This window comes from Vanacampus margaritifer, chromosome 4 (genome assembly GCF_051991255.1).
Source record: "Vanacampus margaritifer isolate UIUO_Vmar chromosome 4, RoL_Vmar_1.0, whole genome shotgun sequence".
Taxonomy (NCBI): domain Eukaryota; kingdom Metazoa; phylum Chordata; class Actinopteri; order Syngnathiformes; family Syngnathidae; genus Vanacampus; species Vanacampus margaritifer.
In genome coordinates this window covers 24675744-24695955 of record NC_135435.1, presented here as the reverse complement: position 1 = coordinate 24695955, position 20212 = coordinate 24675744, and the positions used below count along the sequence as shown (strand labels likewise).

The following is a 20212-nucleotide window of genomic DNA, read 5'->3' as shown; positions in this document are numbered from 1 at the left end:
CATGACCTCACCAGGTGACAGACGGCTGTTTATAGCAACACAACAGAAATATGGCAGCTAAAGATGCCCTGTACAAAAAAAGTCACATCATTTATCAGCAACTTATTAATTTTTTTTTAAATATATTTTGTTACAAAATAATTTACATTTACTTTATGTGCAATTGTGCATTTCATTGTATAAAGCTTATCGTTGCTGTCCTGTGAAAAACACTTGTGTCCATTTATTTTATTATTATTTTTAATTACCTTTTTGGGATGTCTTGATTCAGTTTCATCCCATAAACATAAAAATGTAAAAAAATGACAAAAATGGACATAAGTGTTTTTCCACAGGAGAGCGACGTTATACTGCAGTTTATTTATTTAAGTGTTTGTTAACAAGGTCAGGTCAGATTTTCTATTCCATTTTATGTTTAGTCACCATTTTCCAGCTATAAAAATATTCTTTGCAATCAATTATGATTCTATATTGTTTTTAAATGATAAAATTGGTGACTTTTTTGGCCATTTAAAAGTCTGTTCATTCGACATAAAAATGTGCCGAGCGTATCGGGCCCTCCCTTGCAAGCCCACCACCAGCCTGTGGCCGCGTAGTGAAATTTGAAGGGACGTATCATTTGTTTGCAGTTTCCTCAGCACTTCTGGGCCTGCTCTGAGCTCTGACTTGCGTTGATTTATGGCCTTTCAAGACACAACCACATCTGAGACAGGAATAATTAGAAGGCTTGAAAATGCTACAGTTTAGGGCCGTTGTAATGAAATTTGTAGGCCCCTAGCTGCATTTTTCTAGGGTGGAGTCCAGGGGAACGAGGGGGCAGATAAGGTGAGCACTTTACGCCAAACTTTTGTTCCCACTTTGTTGTGGATCTGTGGGAATATGACATGCAGGGGTCTTGAATGTAGGAATTGCACAATGTCAGACTTTTTTTTTTAAGTCATCACTAATGTGATACATTGGTCTGATAATCCCTATTTCTTGAGTCTTGAAAAAAAAGAAAAAAAATGTTGGGCTGGGTTTTCCCCCTTCGCAACTTTTGAACCGTGAAAACACTTCTCGACAGCTTTTGCAGTCAATGTTTTTGTCAATGACATACATTGGATGTTCAGAAAATGTAAAGACTTCACTGACACATTCAAATTCACACACATACAGTCTTCAATAAATAAATTTAACAATAAAGCACGAACAAATATAATATCATCTCCACCCATTTTCTGACAATCCTCTTCAAACCTTTACAAGATTATTTCAATCTGAGCAACTTGTCTTTATGTTAAGTAAATGCATCCCCGGTGTAAGGCATCAATTACTGGGCAGCCGAGCGCTGCAAAGCGGCCCGGGCCCGGGGCCGGTGCTCCGGGAGCCGAGAAAAGTGGGCTCGCCTGGCTGCTGTCCGGCTGCCGTGCGCAACACAATACAGGAGGAGTTCCAAAGTCTAACTCAGGGTTCGGCTGGCTTCCAAGGTGGAGGCGGTGGCGGGGGGGAGTGCGGAGCGGGGGAAGTGCTGCAGGGCCTCCCCACCCCCCACAGCTGCTCAGGTTCTCGGTTCTATTTTGTCAAAGTACTTATCGCAAGTGAAATGACTATGTCAGATAGATAAGACGGTAAAGAAAAACAACAGAAAGAATAGCGGCCATTACAGCGGCCAAACAACTATAATCTTGTCTATGCCATCAGACGCACAGCTTTTTCTATTTGCCGTGGATATTGTTATTGTTTTACACAAACACACTTTGATCATCTCGGCAGCTATTTCAACTGCCCATCGCCGATAGCACCTCACTGCTTGTGTGTTGATCTTGGGCCGTTCAACACTCACACAAAAGCACGATGTCCAAACTTTTTGAAAAACTTGAAACATACTCATAGCAATGCAATATAACGTCAATCAAAAATAAAATACATTAAAATTCTTTGCAGGGGCATCGTTATTTTAATTTATAACGTATTAAAATATATATATATTTTTTTAAATATATGCATTTAAACAAAAATGGAGGAGAATAAGGATACATATTGCCTGCCAATGTCACTGTTGTCAAGGTTTAGATTTTTTTTTTTAGCAATGAGACTGAGGTCAGCAAAGTAGAGACTTCAGAGAGACAGTAGGACATAAACAGGGTAAACTAATGGCAGCATTTATTTCATTTCCAACCTGTCATTTCATCAAATTTGACAATTTCTCAGCATTTGTTCTCAAGAGACTGAGGGCAGTAAGATAATACAGAAGAGTGGAGACTGTGGAGTAACATCCCATTGAGATCTCACATGAATAATTTTAAGAAACTCACCATATAGGCTAATAACACTGCAAAAACAACGTTAGCATTTCCGTTTACTTTTGTCATTTCTGGCTGCGGGTTCTCAAATTTTAATTGACACTACAATTTATTTTTGAGGAGACTAAGGGCAGAAAGCAAATAGAACACTAAACCAAAATAGAGACCGTGGAGTACAAGGCAACAGGGTAAGCTTGATAGCGTGTGTTCGTTGTTGTCATTTTTAAGCAATGTATCTTCAAATATTACATTGGCACTTCAATTCTATCCTAGAGGAGATTGTGGGCTGTGAGGAAAAGGAGTGCTACAGCAAAGTAGAGACAGTGGAGTAAGTAAAGGTAAGCTAAGATTAGCTTGTATGTGTAATTTTTTGGATACTTTTTAACCATGTATCCCAAAATGTTACAATAAAAGTACAACTCTATTCAAGAAGAGACTGAGGGCACAGAGAAGACTGAGAGCTGCAGCAATGTGGAGACAGTGGACTAAGTACAGCTAAGCAAACAATTGCACTAGTGCATCCCTATGTGTTCCAGTGATGCTAATCTAATACTTGAGACCAGACTGAGAGCAACGAGAAGACTGAGCGCTGCAGCAAAGGGGAGAATGTGGAGCAAGGCTAAGCTAACAATAGCATATGTATTTGCTTTTGTTCTTCCTAGCTTCTCAACTGTTACAATTCTCAAATTCCGTTCGAAAGGTGACTAAAGTCAGCGAGGAAACACAGCGCTGCAGCCAAGTGGAGACTGTGGAGCATAATGTGCTAACACCTTGACACCCTTTCGATGTCTCTCATGACTCGTTTTAGTAGCAAAGCAGCCAGACTGACGCGAACGTGAGCAAGTCCACTCGGCACAACAGCGCAACACTTGATTGGACATGTGTGGAGAACCCCCCCCCCCCCCCCCAGCCCAAGCCAAACCCCTCCCCCTTATGATTCCCCCCCCCCCCCGCTCACTTTCTAATCAGGCCAGGGGAGGGTTAAGAGGACTGAAGAATCTTACTAGGATGTAATCCCGTCCAAGTGGCACCGGCTCTTTCTTCTCTCTTGTTAAGGGCTCCTTTGTGAGGCTCCACAGCTCGGAGGCCCGGAAGGGAGGAAAGGATGTGCAGTGGATGTGGCATGAGGGGCCTGGGGAGAGGCGAGGGTGAGACGAGGGTGGCGGGGTGAGAATTTACACTGACAAATGCGTGATGTCATTGAACGCAAAGCAGCCTGGCACCACAGTTCAATCAATTAGAATCAAATTACATTCAAAGTAAACTTGTAGCCTTCGTTAATGGGGAATATGAGTGAATATTCATGACATGTGGATGAATATAATACAGTATAACTTTTACATAACCTAATTTCAGGAAATGGGGTATATTTAAGACATTTGGTGCCATATGATGTAACTTGGTTTCCATGGTTACGTTAAAACAACATAAGGGCAGCCATTTTTGACAAGGGACGAAATAGAAACTTGAGTGAGTCCGTGACTTTTGTATCTAACTTGGTGGTTGTTGTTTAAAAAAAAAAAAAATAATACTGTACTGTACATGCTATTATTACTGTTGTTGTATTTTCCCTTTTTTTTTAACAATGCTATTTGCTATGATTATTATTTTTCATTTTAAATGTGCAATTATTTATTTTTTTAAAACATGCAGCTTATTAGTATTATTGTTTTTAAATAAATGTACTTTTCTGTGTGTTTGTACAGAAGCGTATTGCATTCACTTGCAACCCCCCCCACCCCCACCCCTGTTTTTCTGACATTTTTTGGGGGTTGCTTTGTTTTTTTGAGTATTATTTGTTTTTTCTGTTTTTCTGAATATTTTTTTTCAGTTTTACTGAATTTTTTTGGGTCAAAAAAATATTCCGAAAAACAGGCTGAAAAAAAATATTCAGAAAAACAGGAGAAAAAATTATTCAGAAAAACAGGGAAATTTAAAGAAAAAAAAAACAGGAAAAAAATATTCAAAAAAAACGGGAAAAAAATTATTCCGAAAAACAGAGCTGGTGTTCTTTTTTTCGGAGTCATTTTTTATTTTATTTTTTATCTCTGAACTCCAATTGACTTGTTGCAGACTCGCTAATAGCGGAAGCAGACACTTTCCCGCATACCTCCAACGTAACCTTACCTTGTATAATGTTTCAAAATTTATATAAAGAGAATACGTTATCACTTAAGCAGCACTGTTTGGCACTTACTGCATTTACGCACATATTTATTGAACTTTTGCTCCTCGCAGTGAAGCCCAAAATGATGAATGATTTTGAACAAAAGTGCATTTGTTTCTGTTGAATGGTATCATCTGGCAGGAAATGAGTCTCATTGAAAGTGCTAAAACGCCTGCAAATACAAGAGCCTGTGTAAGCGATTTATGACAAAGAATCAATGAAAATATTATTAAATATTATAATTCAACTCTCTAACACAACTACTCAATCTTTCACCATTTCCAGCTACAAAAAAAACAATCACTTCAACTTAAAACTTGGACCTGTGTATGAATAATTTGAGGCATGGCTGTATGTTATAAATGTACACATAATGTGTGTTAGCGTGTAGTGGTTTGGCTGAGAGGAGGTCACGCGTGTCCAAAAGAGTGTAACACAACACTGTCTTATCATGTGGAACATGTTTACAAAGCTTGTGATGAATGTGAATGGATCCAATTAAAATAAACACACTTGGGGCTCCCAAATCCATATACATGTTTTTCCTTTGCACATCTGTCCCTCCTCTAAAAATGAATGACTTATGTATCCATATTGATACATGTGCGCGCGTGTGTATATCTTCTTTATTGGAGCCTGTTTGTATGACAGCGGTGCCGCTGGACCATCTGTGCACAACGGTGTCTGCTCCCCTTGAAGGGAAGCCGCCTGCTTAGACAGTGACGGAATGGGAGGGGGCTAAGGGTTGGGGGCTCGGCAGGAATGCGGGCCCTGTGTATTGTTTGTCAAAATAAACCATGTGGACAAAGATATTTGAGCGGGATTTATATTAAACAGCTGCAAAAGCAGGCTTCTGTGTGTGTGTGTGTGTGTGTGAGGACCACACCATGAGTTTCAATCTGATCATCCTCAACAGCTCCCAAAAGAACTCACTTGCAGCACATTGGGAAGACTGGAGGAGACATATTATTATATATATATATTTTTTTAAATTGTTTAACAGTTCCAAGGTGCTTAATAACATATCTCCTTTTCGTTCTATTTTAAGGGGGTGGTCCTGTCTCATGCAAATGAGCCACTGCTCACCACAATCCCACAAGCTATGAAGAAACAAGCCCAATGTGCTCAAAACCAGGGCTGGACATTAAATCAAATTTATTTATTAGGTTTAAAAAAAAATCGTAATTATTGAAAATGAGATAAATTGTGAAATTGAGGTACATATATATATATATATATATATCTGCGAGAGAGAGTGTGAGAGAGAGCGAGAGAGCAAGAGAGAGAGCGAGAGAGCAAGAGAGAGAGCGAGCGAGCGAGAGAGCAAGAGAGAGAGCGATAGATAGATAGATAGATAGATAGATAGATAGATAGATAGATAGACAGCTAGCTAGCTAGCCATCTAGATAGATAGCCATCTAGATAGATAGATAGATAGATAGATAGATATATAGATAGATAGATTCAATTTTTGGGCCATATCGCTTATTTTATTGACCAAATATGTAAAACCACTGAAGGAATTTGTCACATACTGTCACAATTGCGCTAATTACCAAAACTTTTCCCCATGTGGTTTACCAAAACAATGCAAACAGTTTATTGCCCGTGCCTCGCGGTAGCCCAAACACAATGTTGTCATTGTTGATATCATTATGATAAAACAGAGATGAATCATCACGAAAGAGTCGTTTTTTCATGATACGTTCAGTTATTCCCATGCCGTCGTTCACAGACTACATTGTCTTTCTTGCTCAAGGACACTTCCAGATTACACTTAATCGTTATGAGACGGGCTAATCTAATCCGCAGCCCACCCCGCCACAAGCATATGAAAGGATCCGCACACACACTACATGTGGTTCCCATGCAAACATAGTCTGATAACAACTCCATGTGTGTGTATGTGCATGTGTGTGTCGCGCTTCGCAAAAAGACGGGGGCTTTACAGAAAGGGACTGGATCCCATTTCCCAGGCCGGAGCCGGACCCCGAGGGCACAGTGTGGAAACTGAACTAATTGCAGGATATTGGTGCTCGCTTGATTAGAGGACAACTTGGAATGCTTGGTCTGTGATGTAAGCAGACCAAGGTGAGACTAATGACGGATACTTTTTTTTTTTTCTTTCATGCCCGCAGAGAAGTCTGTTGGAAAGGCCTGCGGGTGCCGCGACGGGCCTGGGAGCTTCCTGTATGTCCACAGAGGATGTTGCTAAGCGCTTGTGGGCTTTGAAATCGGTCGAATGAACGGCATGATTCGTTGGCGTTGCGCACTTCTGCGAATACAATGTATAATACAGTTCATTTTGACGGTTGACAACTGTCATTGCACATCATGTTTTTAGTCATTACAACATCTCCTGGCTCGGACAAAGGGGAAATTCATTTTTTTTTGCACTAGAAGCCGACAAGATTGAAGAGCAACTAATCAATGTACATTTACCTAAAATAGGCAATGAGAGTCAGTAGAATGAAAGTAGCAGTATATGTGGCAACGATATAGATACTATATGTACAGAGGTGAACGGGAACAGCGGCAAAAAGAGAATAATCTAAAGTGATCGCAACAGAAAAAAATATGTGCAAAATATATTTCTTTCTTCATAATACATTTCTCACGAAATACTGTAATTTTGCATAGAAATAACTATTCAAGGATGGCACTTAATTGTTGAACATCAAACCAACATTAAGTGTACATTTTTTGACCAAAAAAAAAACAACTCACTGATTGATTGTTCCCAAAAGATTTTAGGCCAACTCACCATGGAGCATATGGTGGTGTAAAACTCAATGTAAGCGTAACTTTGCCATGTCTGCCATCTAGTGGTGAATGGGGATATTACAACTTAAAACTGCAGTCGACCCGTTTGGCGCTTGGGCCATCACAAATTTGCGGATTTAATTAGGGATGCCACTTTTTTTTTTTTTTTAGACCAATACAGACGCTCCCCACCTTACGAATGAGTTACGTTCCGGACGATCGTTCGTAAGGTGAATTTGTTCGTAAGTTGCTTCAGTGCTATATTTTGTATTATAATTTATGTTTAAAGCCTATATAAGTATATTGAAGGTTTATATAAGTATGTTTAAGGCTTGTACAAGTAACCTGCATTGGTTTGCACTGAAAAAAACTTTTAATAAAATGGAGAGAATACGTACAGTACTGTACTGTACTACGTATGTTAGAGAGAGAGAGCGAGAGACACACACAGTATGTACATGTACGTAATAAGATAAATAAAATGAAGTTTAACTTACTTTTGGAAGATGTACTCGATGCTTAAGGAGATGATGGAGGAGGAGGAAGAGGAGGATTTTATATCATGAGAGATTCTTCGTCGTCGCTGGAATCGGCTTCAAAAGTTATTTCCTGCTTCATGGGGACCGGCGTTTCTTCCTCCTCCTCCTCGCCACGTTGCTCAGCCTCCAATGAGCTCTCACAGCGCCAATCGTCGGTATTAGCGGCGGAAAGAAGCACTACGCGCAATACAAAATCTAACTTACAGCATTTCTTTCCAAACATTTTTCGACATACTGTACGCGCAGACATGTTCGTATGTACCGTTGTTCGCAACTCGAATGTTCGTAAGTAGGGGAGCGTCTGTACCGATAATTGTACGTATGTATGATACATAAAATTTCCCCCAAAAACAATGACAGATAAAAAAATTATTTAAATGACATATATATCCAAACTACCGCAAATTTCCTTAAAATTGAATTGTATAATTAGATTTTTTCAATTTTCTCATAAAAGTCATTTTGAATAGAGCACACAATAAAATGTATTTAAAAAAATCGATGAATAGGATGAAACAAATAATCCAGTGGCTAGGGGAAAAAAAGTCCCAATCAAAATATGTGGTTGTAGAACTTATTTTTAAGGAATACACTGAAGTGCAAATACAGCAACTATGCTTTCCATCCTTTTACTGTGCAGAAGTGAATGCGAACACAATCAACAAGAATAGTCAACAGCAAGTGTATGTTGCTAAAACTACTGTGTATAGGTATCAATATAACAACATATGAACATAATACTACATATACTGTACTAAGCATTTGCTACTGTATATACGGATGCAAATGCAGCACAAAACTAGCCATGAATCAATATAATAACATCAATCAGTATACTTTACTCTTAAATATATTTGTGTCCACATGCAACAGGTGGTAGTTATTAAACTTGTCTTATTTGTTTCCAGAAAAGTTGCGTCGGGTTTAAGAAGCCTGCAGATTCCCATCATTAGTGGCCCTCCTTTGTCCGCACTTGTTTGTTTGATGTGACTTTTCAAGCGACAGACACCATTGAGTGGTGGGAGTGTTGTTCTGCCGCTCGCCATTCACGCCCGCTGTAGAGCGCCGCGCAGTCAAACACACAACAAGCCCAAAACCCCCCCCCCACCCCGGCTCATTGTTGACCACTGGAACTAATCACCCTGATGGCACCTCCAATAAATCCCATCCCCCTCCATACCCAAGCTCGCCGACAGTGATTGAAGTGTACCTATGTGTGACCGCGGACAATACAAATTGGCCAAAGGCAAATAGAATGGGGTTGCTCTGAGGCAATATTTAGCTTGGCCAGATGGCCGCTTGCATGCAGCAGGCTGCTTGGCCCTCCACATCTGCTCCTTGCGATGTGCCAGCAACTGCACCACACTCGCACTTTTACTTGTCGGGCCACTTTCTTGCCTGCTTTGTCCCGTTTCCCCCCCCCCCCCCCCACCACACCCAAGACTTTAGCTTGACCACAGTGAGATACAGTATACACTTGTAATTGTAAAAGACAAAATGCAACACAGTTGTGAAGCGGTTTTCAGAAAAAGAGTTTACGCAATGAAATATCAGTTGAGCTATCCATAGGAAAGGAAAAGGTTCAAAGCGTTTTTCATTTTGTAAATGACATTGTTAAGAAAAATGCAACACAGATGTGAAGCCGTTCTCATAATCAGTGGTATACTATGACCAAATATCAGTCAAAGGAGTAACAGGAAAGAAATATCTATAATATTTGTTCAGTTTGTACAGTAATTGCACACTTTTTATAGTAAATGCAACACATATGTGAAGCCATTCTCATAATCAGTGGTATACTATGACCAAATATCAGTCAAAGGAGCAACAGGAAAAAAAAAAAAAATCTATAATATATATATTTGTTCAGTCTGTGCAGTAAATGCGCAAGTTTTTTTTCTTCAAAAAATGTAAGCATGTAATGAATTAGTGATTTATGACCAAATAGTCAGATGATTCACAGGAAAGTAAAATTAAATATTTTTGTTGTTGTTGTTTTTCACAGAAAATGCAACACAGATGTGAAGTTCTCTAAACAGTGGTATATGACCAAAAATTAGTCAAATGATTTACAGGCAAGCAAAAGCTATAAGATTTGATCGGTTTGTACAGTAATTGCACACTTTTTACAGTAAATGCAACACAGATGTGAAGTCGTTTTCATGAAACTATGGTATTCCGCGTAACACAAGTTTAGTGACAGTAAAGAAATATAATCAAGCATTTTTCAGTTTATACTGTGGACTAAATGTTTAAGTTTAAAATTAAAAAATGCAACACAGAGGTGCAGCAGTTCTTCAAAACAGTTCATTCGCTCATTAACATCAGTCGAATGATTCACAGGAAACCAAAACCTCCCAAAAAATTTCAGTTTCGTACAGTATATATATTTTCAAAGTAAAATGTAACACAGATGTGAAGCAGTCCTCAAAAACAGGTCTTATTCAACTAAAAACTAGTTACAAGAGTCACAGGAAAGTAAAAACATTGAAGAATTTTTCAGTTCATAGCTTAACTATACAAGTTTGCAAAGAAATATAGAACACCAAAAGTGAAGCAATTCTCAGAAACAGTCCTCCAAAAATAGGTTTATGTTGACAGTCCAAGGTCAATTTGACAACAGTTGCTGTGTGGATCATCACAAGTTGGAAATTATATCGGTTTGAAAATAGAACACAGGCACACTTGTTGCATGCATTTTCATTCCAACCACACCGACGCAATAGAAGGCCACGCTTTAGAATGCATTTTTAATTGGTTTATGAATTGTGCCAAATATGCCTTTGGTGGAATTCCCCCACTCAGGAGTCACCTTTGCTAATCTGTTTCAGGCCTAAATGGACTGTTTGCAGTCAAAATTGAGTGAGGACAGCCAGTGTGCGTGCATACCTCTGTTGTGTACATATACAGTACGTGTGTGCGTGTGAGTGTGCGTTTTGCTCTGGCTCATCGTGTGAATACGGTGCGGGCCAATTGGATTAGCAGATTACCACAAGATTTGCCCTATGACCCTTGGAAGACACCCGAGCACACCCGCGAATTCGGCCGACAGACGCCGGACCAGTTTGCACTGCACGACTTTGTCGTGCTTGGAAGGTCAAAGATAAACAGGACGTTATAATTTGAGCGGGATTACAAGTATGCGTAGAGATTAGGCCATTTGGACAACAACAATAATCAGCATTAAAGACATGCTTCCTTAAAAGGCAAATCTAGCGGATTTGAGTGTGTGGACTCGGGTTGGGCATCGTTTAAAGCCTGGTTCCGATTCTGGTTCCTCATTTTGGTTCTAGTTCCAATTGATTCTCGATTCTTTTAGATGGCAGTGTCAAAAACATTTGCATGGTTTAAATTTAGGAGTGTTAAATTCCGGTTTAAATGAAAAAGATAACCAGATATTTTGGGATGAAATTGACTGAACTTTTACAAAATTGAATTCATTTTTGTGAAATTTACTATGAATTTCAGTATTAATATCAAACCTATCAATTTACGAAATTAATGTTATTAATTAACTTTCACAAGAGTGCTTTATTTTTTAAACCTTAAATCAATTCACACATGATTAGTTTTGACAAGATGCTCCCACTGATGGGCTAACATAATCCGGTGTCGCCAACAGATAAACAATTTACTAATTGATTAAATTAGATTAGTGGCAAGTACAATATGAATTTAAAACCTTTTCTTGTTGAAACAAATGATCATCATCCGTGAATAATGTGACGCCATCTGAACAAGACGTCTCCATCACATGACGACATTGAGGGACATTTATTTATTTAAACTTTATTCAATAATTTCAATTTACAATCAAAAATCAGGTACAGCTTTCAAACATAAACATCAAACAAAACAAACAAAAAACGCTAGGGGGTAACTAAAAATACATGTCAAATAAAATTATTAAATTAATATTATATACATATTTAATTATTAAATATTTTACATTCAGCTTTTTTCCCCCTTACAATATCTAATCTATCCATTTCTTTCAACAAAACCAAAAATAATATTCCTCCAAAAATAAAACAAAATCTTTGTCAATATACTATTGAGGGGCAATTATCTGATTTACGCTAAAGTGTATACTTGTCAAGCTCCTCCCTCCTTGATGGACTTTCTGGTGAGAGGTGCTAGCGTGTAAACAGAGAAGGGAACCCCATGGACTGGGTAAGTGGCAATTAGAGAAATGAGATGAGCCCTAAGTGTCACATTAGTCTCAAAAGTGGTGCGAAATGACATAGAAAGTGTTCTGGACATTCAGAGATGCTCCAATTCCCCAAACAACTTTTTCCGAATGTTTTTGACTCATTCATTCCCAGGGACGTATTTTTATGTATTTTGTGTTTTTTTCCACGTGGACATGTAATGGAGGTTATGAAAATGGTGACACTGAGAGAGTTCACCGATACAGTCAATTTCTACTACATGTAATGTACACAGGCCATGTTGATGCTAATCTGTGAGCCAGCTCGCATGTCCGCCTTTGCGGGTAGTTGCTTCATAAACAAGCCAAAAAAGACACGACCCCGCTGCTGCCAAAAATCCTTTGAACCAAATTACTTCCTCCCACACGCTAGCGCTTTAATGGCGTGCGGGAGGACATAAAACAGGTTGGATAATTTGTAGTGGGGAAATCATATTTCCATTGAAAACATGACCAATGATTTATAATATGGAGGGTTGTCAGGAATGCAGCAATTATTATTTTTCCCCTCTCCCGATCCGAGGATCGGGTTGCGCCTAATCGAGGCGGTGCTGAAAGCACTAATTAGGTTTTGTAATGGAGTGACACGGGCAACGAAAAGAAAAGGTGCCACAATAAATAAGTTCTCAGCATGTAACTCAAAGCCGGCAATTTGAGACGACGTTTATGTATTAGGTTGTGGGAATGAGAACAAAAATTCAGTCATTGCATCATGTAAAATAAATCATACAAAAAGTTCCCAAGAATGTTTTTGATATATTTTGAGTTGTTTTTTCCTCCCACTCTCTCATCTCTTGGTTTATTTCAAGGTGTTGTTGATTTTTTTTAAAATTGCTTTTTGGTCCCAAAAAATGTTGTTGCCGTGTTTTTTTGTTCTTTCTCGTCTTCTTGTCTACCTTTGGCTCCCCAATCATGTGCAAACTGAGTTGTTGCTCTGTTTTCTACTTTATCCCCATGTCAGCCAAACTGTGGACCATGCGCAGAAGGGTGCCCTTCTAGCGACCCACCCTTCCAATTTATTTATTTATCTATTTATTTATTTTTAGCATGTGCTTCTTTGTGAAAGTCTGTCTGTGGCTTTATAATACTAAGTGAGTTTTATTTATTCATTTATTACCAATATCATTTGAAATATCCAAATAATTAAAAGCACTGCATCTGCCCCAAAAGAGGCTGGCCCACCGGGCATCTGCCCAGTATGAAAGATGGCTAGTCCAGCCTTGTTGGCCATCAATTATTTGTGGATTTTTGCTGTTACGATAAAACTACTTTTAAGAAATTAATAAAGTTCTAAGCTTTTGAGTTAGTGTGTGGATAAGAGAGGGGAGGGGCTGGCAGCATGAGCTGCGCGACGGGTTCAAAAGCACCTAAAAAAAAGCACCTAAAAGCAAATTCTCTTAGGTTACAATGGAGATATTTCTGAAGGAAACAGAGTTGCCGTGTAAAGACAGATTGTTCATACTTGTCCAAACACGGCATAAATCACGCAGGCAAATGTTGTTTTTCTTTTCTCGGTGCCTTGACATAAAAGCTATAAAATTATATAAACAGAGACTGTTACCTTTTTCTGTCTGCCGTGCGCAAACAAAAGACGTCTGACGGGTGACCTACCCGCTTTGGAATTTTCCACATCTCCTTTTTTATGAAGAGAATTGTATTTGTCAATCAGAGGGCAGGTCATGTGACCACACGGGCCCGTGGCGATCTGGCACGTCAAGTCGTGCATACATTCACAAATTGGCCTTTTGGATGCTTTTTAAGATGCATCCAGGTGCTCTCAGCAGGTTTGACCGCCACCGCTGACAAACAACACACAACCTGCTCCCCCATTGACGCTGATGGCTTATGTCACTCATGCGCCGGTACTGTCCTCTGCTTCTGGACAGCAAAACAGGCCAGGATACCTGATGGCTGCCAGCTTGAACGCTTGCTGCCAAGAACCAGCAAAGACACATCGTAACAGCAATGGAGATGACAAGTTAGACTCCAAAGTTGGGAGTACAGCTACATTCACTTCTCAGTTTTGTTTGTTTGTTTGTAATACTAATATCGTAACATTAGTGGGGGTTTTATCCAACCATTTTTATTCGAAGTTTCAAGAAATGCGAAAATAAAACTGAATGGAAACGCTAGAAAATCAAAAAAGGGCCCAAAATTAGCAAAAGAGTTTTTACGCTTGGAAGGGGTGGATTTTGAAGCGCATCGAAAAAAGGAAAATGAGAATTTTGGCTAGGCTTCCATCCAATTGTTTTGAAGTTTTTAAGCAAATTTACTGAAAATGCACAAAACGGACGTGCGACTGATCCGGTCAAAACGTGCGACGTGTATCCGGTCTTGCCAGCGCTTATTTGCAAAACCTGTTTCCATAGCCAAAATTCAAATTTTTTTCCCCCCAATAGTCGATACGCTTCAAAATCCACCACTTCTAAGCGTAAAAACTTTTGGGCAAATTTTGGGCCCTTTTTCAAATTTCTAGCGTTTCCATTCAGTTTTATTTTCGCATTTCTTGCAAATTCAAACAAAAATGGGTGGATAGAAACCCAACTAAAGTTAGCATTAAGATAGACTTCCATCCAACCATAATGTTTGTCTGGAAAAAAAGATCATACAAACAGCCATTAATTTCATGCAATTTTACTACGGGAAAATGCTATATTAGAATATATACGTCTTTCTTTAAAATGATCTGTCTCTGAATTTTATGTATCAGAAGCACTGTAAGTACCGGTAGCCTACTATTTCGCATCTGCAACTACAGTACTCAAGTGTGGCAATGGTATCGAGCTGAAAAAAAAATGGTATTGAACATCTCTACCTAAAACATTACCTGTACAGTTAATAAAGGTTTTACTTCTACTTTGCAATGGTAAAATGTCCCAAAACTTTTGTCCAGAGCGTTTTTGTTATCTGTGCTGCTCAGTGACATTTTTGGCAACAAAGAAGCAACCAGCACAAAGTGTAGCGTGACATGCCACCCTACTGTACTCTGTACCCATGCCATCAAAATCTTCATATACACAAAATGGTGCTGTCGTAAATTGACACACACGCACAAATACGTTCTCACACACACACACGGCCAACTTGGCTGCATTTGGACGGGTGCAGTGGAGTCATTGAGTAGTTTACAAAAGCTCAGTGAGGCAGACATGAGGTCACTGTGCATTAGGAGGTAAAAAGCATCCGAGCGGGACAGAATACTTATTAACCCGCACAGGGGAGTGTTGCTATTGTGTCTCCATCAACTACCAATGGAGGGGGAAGGCCTTTATTCAAGTTTAAAATTCAACAAAAAGCACGACGATGGAGAATGCGGTGAAATGGATTAGGCAGCGCACAACATGATGGGAGCGATCACACACAATGACACAAATATTTACTTTTGAGAGATGTTGGCTACTGAGGATTTTGAGAAAGAAAACAACTTTTGCGGAGAACCATGATGTTTTGCTATTTGTATGAACTGTTTTAAGAAATGCATTTGCTGTTTTGCAAATGTCAATTCTGATCTGACAAATGTACCAAAACGAGTAAGAAAAAAAATGAAGTCATTTGGTGCTGCTGTTTTGGTTAGCAACTGAGTTGAAGCGGGCTCAGCAGTAAATGTAGAAGGTAAAATATGTAATCCAACCAGCGTGTGAACACACATGCTCATTCAGGCTGGCTTGCTGAGTCAGAGTGTGAGGTTGCTGGTGTATGAAATGAGGGGAGTACCTTTCATTTCCTCCCCAGCGTGGTTCTCTTGGAGTGCAACGCGCGCACGCACGTATCGGGGATGCTTCGCCGCTTCACGCCTGTGAGTCAGAGATGAGAGAGAACACAGGAAGGCAGTCAAATACATGTATCATCATACATATGCAGTATAGAAAGAGTGTAGTCACTGGAGCCGGAAGTCATTAACAGGTTCCACTTGCTGGTTATTGTATACCTTTGTTTAACCAGATAAAAAAAAAATAAAACACTTAACGAGTGGGCAAACATTAGCCACAAGTGGATGTGGATGTTGCCATTGGAACAGTTTTATCGGAAATGTACAACATCTCACCAAGAAAAAAATGACCCCCCGCCTCTAAATGAATTTGTTTCCAATTTTTGTTAATCAATTTATATAACTATATGCACATTAGTACAAGTATCTGTTTTTTTCCCCTGTTAAGCAGGCTACAGTAAGTTAATCACACATAATGCTCAGTGAAGATTGATGGTTAGTTGTTATATACTGTTTAATATTATTAATTTGTATTTCTATCCAATTAGTTGTATATGTATATATCATTTATGTATTTCTTTTTTTATTCATTTATAATTTTTGGGTTTCAGTGTTTGGCATTTTAACGGTTTATATTTATAATATAACTTGCTAGCTAGCTAGCTAGATAGATAGAATCTTTAACGGTTTATATTTATAATATAACTTGCTAGCTAGCTAGCTAGATAGATTCTTTGACCTTTTATAGCATTAGGAAATACATATCTTATTGGATTATTACAAGTATATGTTTATGACAACCCCATAGATACCAGTATACAATGTGTACAAAAGTATACAATGTGACGATTTCCCCACTTGTGTCTAAATAGTATAGTATATAGCAGGGTCAGATTCCCGCAGTTCCTCTAAACTCCACAAGCGAGTGGCTCATAGGCTCATAAGCTAGCTGTGTTGGACAAGTATGTAGGTAAACAGGCAAACAAAACAACGGCATTTTTGGCACACAAAGCGCTGCCATGCTTTGCGCTCGCTGCCCATCGCTGTCAGGCCAACGGGCCTTTGTGACGACCTGCTAGGTCGGAATGGTTAGCGGAAGGATGACGCCGAGATAGGACGGATGGACAGACGGACGAGCGAACACAGCCTTCGGTGTTGTCCGATGCCGTCACTCACCCTCAACTTCCCCACCTGGTCACTTTTCTGTCACCTCCATCGCCATCACCTTGTCGACCGCCATCCGTGCCATCCTGTCACCTATCCCCTTAGCCAGCCAGACTGTCAGCCGTACTGTCATGCGACCCCCTCAGAACGCACCCAGCCTTGACCTTTGCCTCTGCAGAGGCCCAGGAGGGAGGGTTGCGGTGTCCAGACATGCCTATCAGCGAGGATCACAGGGCCAGAGACGTAAATACTATAAGGGGTCTTAGATTTATGATGCTGCGTAATATTGTGGTTAAAGAAACCCACCCAAGGTTGTTACTGACACGGGGGGGAGGACGTCTACTAATGTTTTAAGCACAAACACACTCATGCACACAAGCTGCCGTATACATACATACAAACATATGTATGCGTATCATTAAGCTAGCAACAGACTTCCATTCTTTTGTGTGTTCTTTTAGGTCATAATCCCCAAAAATTGGTTTTGCCCACACCAAATATACTTCTATACCAAGGTTATTAAAATTAACTAAAACTAACGAAATATTAATACGAAAACTGAATAAACATATTTGTTTATTATTCGAGTGCTTTTTAAAAAACGGGCGCTAAATGAAACTACATTTTACATTTATAAAGCTAACAAAAACTAACTATTATTATAGCGGACATTTCTAACATTCTAACGTTAGCTCCTTATCCATTATGCTAAAGTTAAGCTACTGACATGAGATGCTAGCTTCTACTACTCGCTACTAGCCATGATGCTACTTTGGTAGTGTTTATATGTCACTGAGACCATTCAGCAAGCTTATTGTAGCGTCAATATTTCTTTCTTTATTTTTTTTTACTAATTAATCATTCCCAACAGACCAGTTTTGGGGAGGCGGCCTGGTCTCATGCTGTCAGCCCAACGTCATCAACTGAGAGATTTGCTATTGTGTGTACGCCTTTGTGTTCCCATTGGCAAACAAGACAGAGCTGTTGTGAACCCCAAATGTGAATTTTATCGACCCAAGCTCCCATAAATCGCTGGCAAGCTAGCTAGTTCAGTTGAGTGGGGTTCCGGGGCAGTGGACTCCTCTGGAAAATCATCTAATCAAACTCATGGGAAGTTTGACATATCAATAAACCTAGCATGCATGTTTTCCGAACATGGGAATTGAGAAGACACAAACACAACATAGCAAGGCTGACGATGAGTGGATTAAAGTTTCTCTATTACTCGTCTCGAAAAAGCCTGTTCTATACATTACATCGGAACATGTTGAACACATCCCCACGCAACATTACCCATAATCCTCTGGACAAATACGCGCATGTGATACCATAACAACGCTGTACCGTCACTTCAGCGTGGGATGCTTGCGTAGCAACAGAAGCATAATTACACATTGGCTGACTAAGTTCCGAAGGCCCACTAAGCAAGCCCTTCTTCCTCCCGCCCTCCTCCTCTTCTTCACAAGCTCCCACACTGATATTTAACAAAACATTAATCTTCTTGCCAGTGGCTCCAAAGAATGGGCGCTGATCGAGCTTGAGCGCCGAGGCCCGGCTAATAGTCATTCCATTGTCGCGGCCTTTTATTTACGCCTTGGCTCGAGCCGGCAGATGAGGTAAGTCTCCTTTTTTTTCTTTTTTCATGTTATTATTCACAAGTGGTGATACATAAAGCCAGATTACACAAATGTCTCTCTGTTTCAGGCACCTCGCACCCCCCACCCCTTTGCTTAATGTCCACCACCTTCCTCCCTGTCCCCTCCAGTGGCTTTCAATAGCACATTTTCCCCTCTCACCCTCCCCCTTTTTTCTAAATCACCCTGAGCATTTGCATGTGAATCGCTTGTATATCTTCTTTTATATGATGCACCCACAACAGTGGCAAAAAAAAGAAGAAGAGAGGACCCCCGTCCAACCCTGACCCCCACTCCCTTCCAACACAGACACATACATACATGGACACACTAAAAAAAAGACGAAGAAGAAAAAACAAGATGTTACTCAGCGGCTCCCCTCCCTGCATTGGGAACAGAGCAGGTTTTATGATATGGAGACAAGTCCTTTGTGCTCTCCCCAGAGACGAGGCCTCTGTCTGCCCATGTTACTGGGGCGATAATCCTGCTGGAATTTCTCCTAAGCACTTTTTACTGACATTTTCAATTACCACCATGCCAGCCTGCGCTAAATGCCATTTAAGAGGGGCCCCCACGTCATCTGCATGCTGAATCATATTTGGGAATCAGACGGATTGCCGTTGGCCGACCCCCTACCTTTGGCTGGTCTCATATGATTGCTGGGAAGTGGTGGGGAAACTTTTCATTGCTTAGAGAACAACGACAAAATAATTCCCATCCCCTCTTGTGCCATTATCAAAAGTACAAGATAAAATAAAACGTTTTTTTCTGAAATTGCGCTTTGTGGCATCAAAGCTCTTAATCTGTTCATCAAGTTTGTGCGCTATCATGTTACAACATATCAACAAGAGTAGAAGAAAATGACAAATGCTGAAACTTAGTAACAACAATTTTTGTGAAGTCACACTTTTTGTGATTTCCTCCTATTGGTGATCTCTCAAAAAAGCATAAAAACAATTAAATAAATAAATAAATAAATAAATAAATATATATATATATATATATATATATATAAGAAAAAAACAACGTTTTGTGCACAGAACCAAGTCTAATGCAAAGCAAGGCCTATCTGTGAGCATGGGTAGTGGTTTTTTTTGTGGTATTTTGCTTGACAAGCACAGACAGAATCGGACGTTTTGCCCCCTTGTGGCATAGAACACAGCTGACTCCCGGCCAATCGAAGCGGCTCCACTCATTTCCTTCAAAATGAGGGCGGCGGAAGTGCACGTTTGACATTGTGGAAGCAGAAATCGACTGGATGGTGTCATGGGCATGAGATTGGCGTCCACAAAGAGTGTATAATCAGGGTAAACTGTATGATTTCCAACTAGGGATGATGTAGTCACTCGTGTAATGATTCAGAGGGATTATCGCACGGAGTTGTCATATTTATGAAAGAAATACGATGAAATCCACCAGGCATCTCCATGGAGCACCAAATCTTTCTGATCAAATCCACCAAAATCACGTTTCAGCACCTGTGCCACAAGTTAGACCTGTTTTTGCAAGTCTAAAATCTAGTCTACTTTGTCACCAAATTGCCAGATGCAAAGCGGTCCGAAGCACAATAGACTAGAATTGCCTTGGCACGAAAAGTACGTTTCACCCGTGTTTACGCTAAGGCCGGTCTAACCAAATTGGGAAAAATTTAAATAAAAAAAAAACATTTTTATCACGTTTCATGTCTTTATATGGTTCAATGATGTCGTCTACAGCTGCCAAAGACAGTTCAGGAAAGCAAGAC

At 39.8% G+C, this 20212-nt stretch overlaps 1 long non-coding RNA gene across 2 annotated transcripts in view; it reads right to left on the bottom strand.

Moving 5' to 3' along the window:
- Positions 1–3259: 3259 nt before the first annotated feature.
- Positions 3260–20212, bottom strand: part of LOC144050876 (uncharacterized) — a 174038-nt gene continuing 157085 nt past the window's right edge. For both annotated transcript variants that reach the window (XR_013293961.1, XR_013293960.1), the window contains exons 4-5: positions 15676–15755; positions 3260–3414 (exon numbers count right to left, since the gene is read on the bottom strand). This is a non-coding gene — a long non-coding RNA (uncharacterized LOC144050876). The remainder of the gene's footprint in view (positions 3415–15675; positions 15756–20212) is intronic.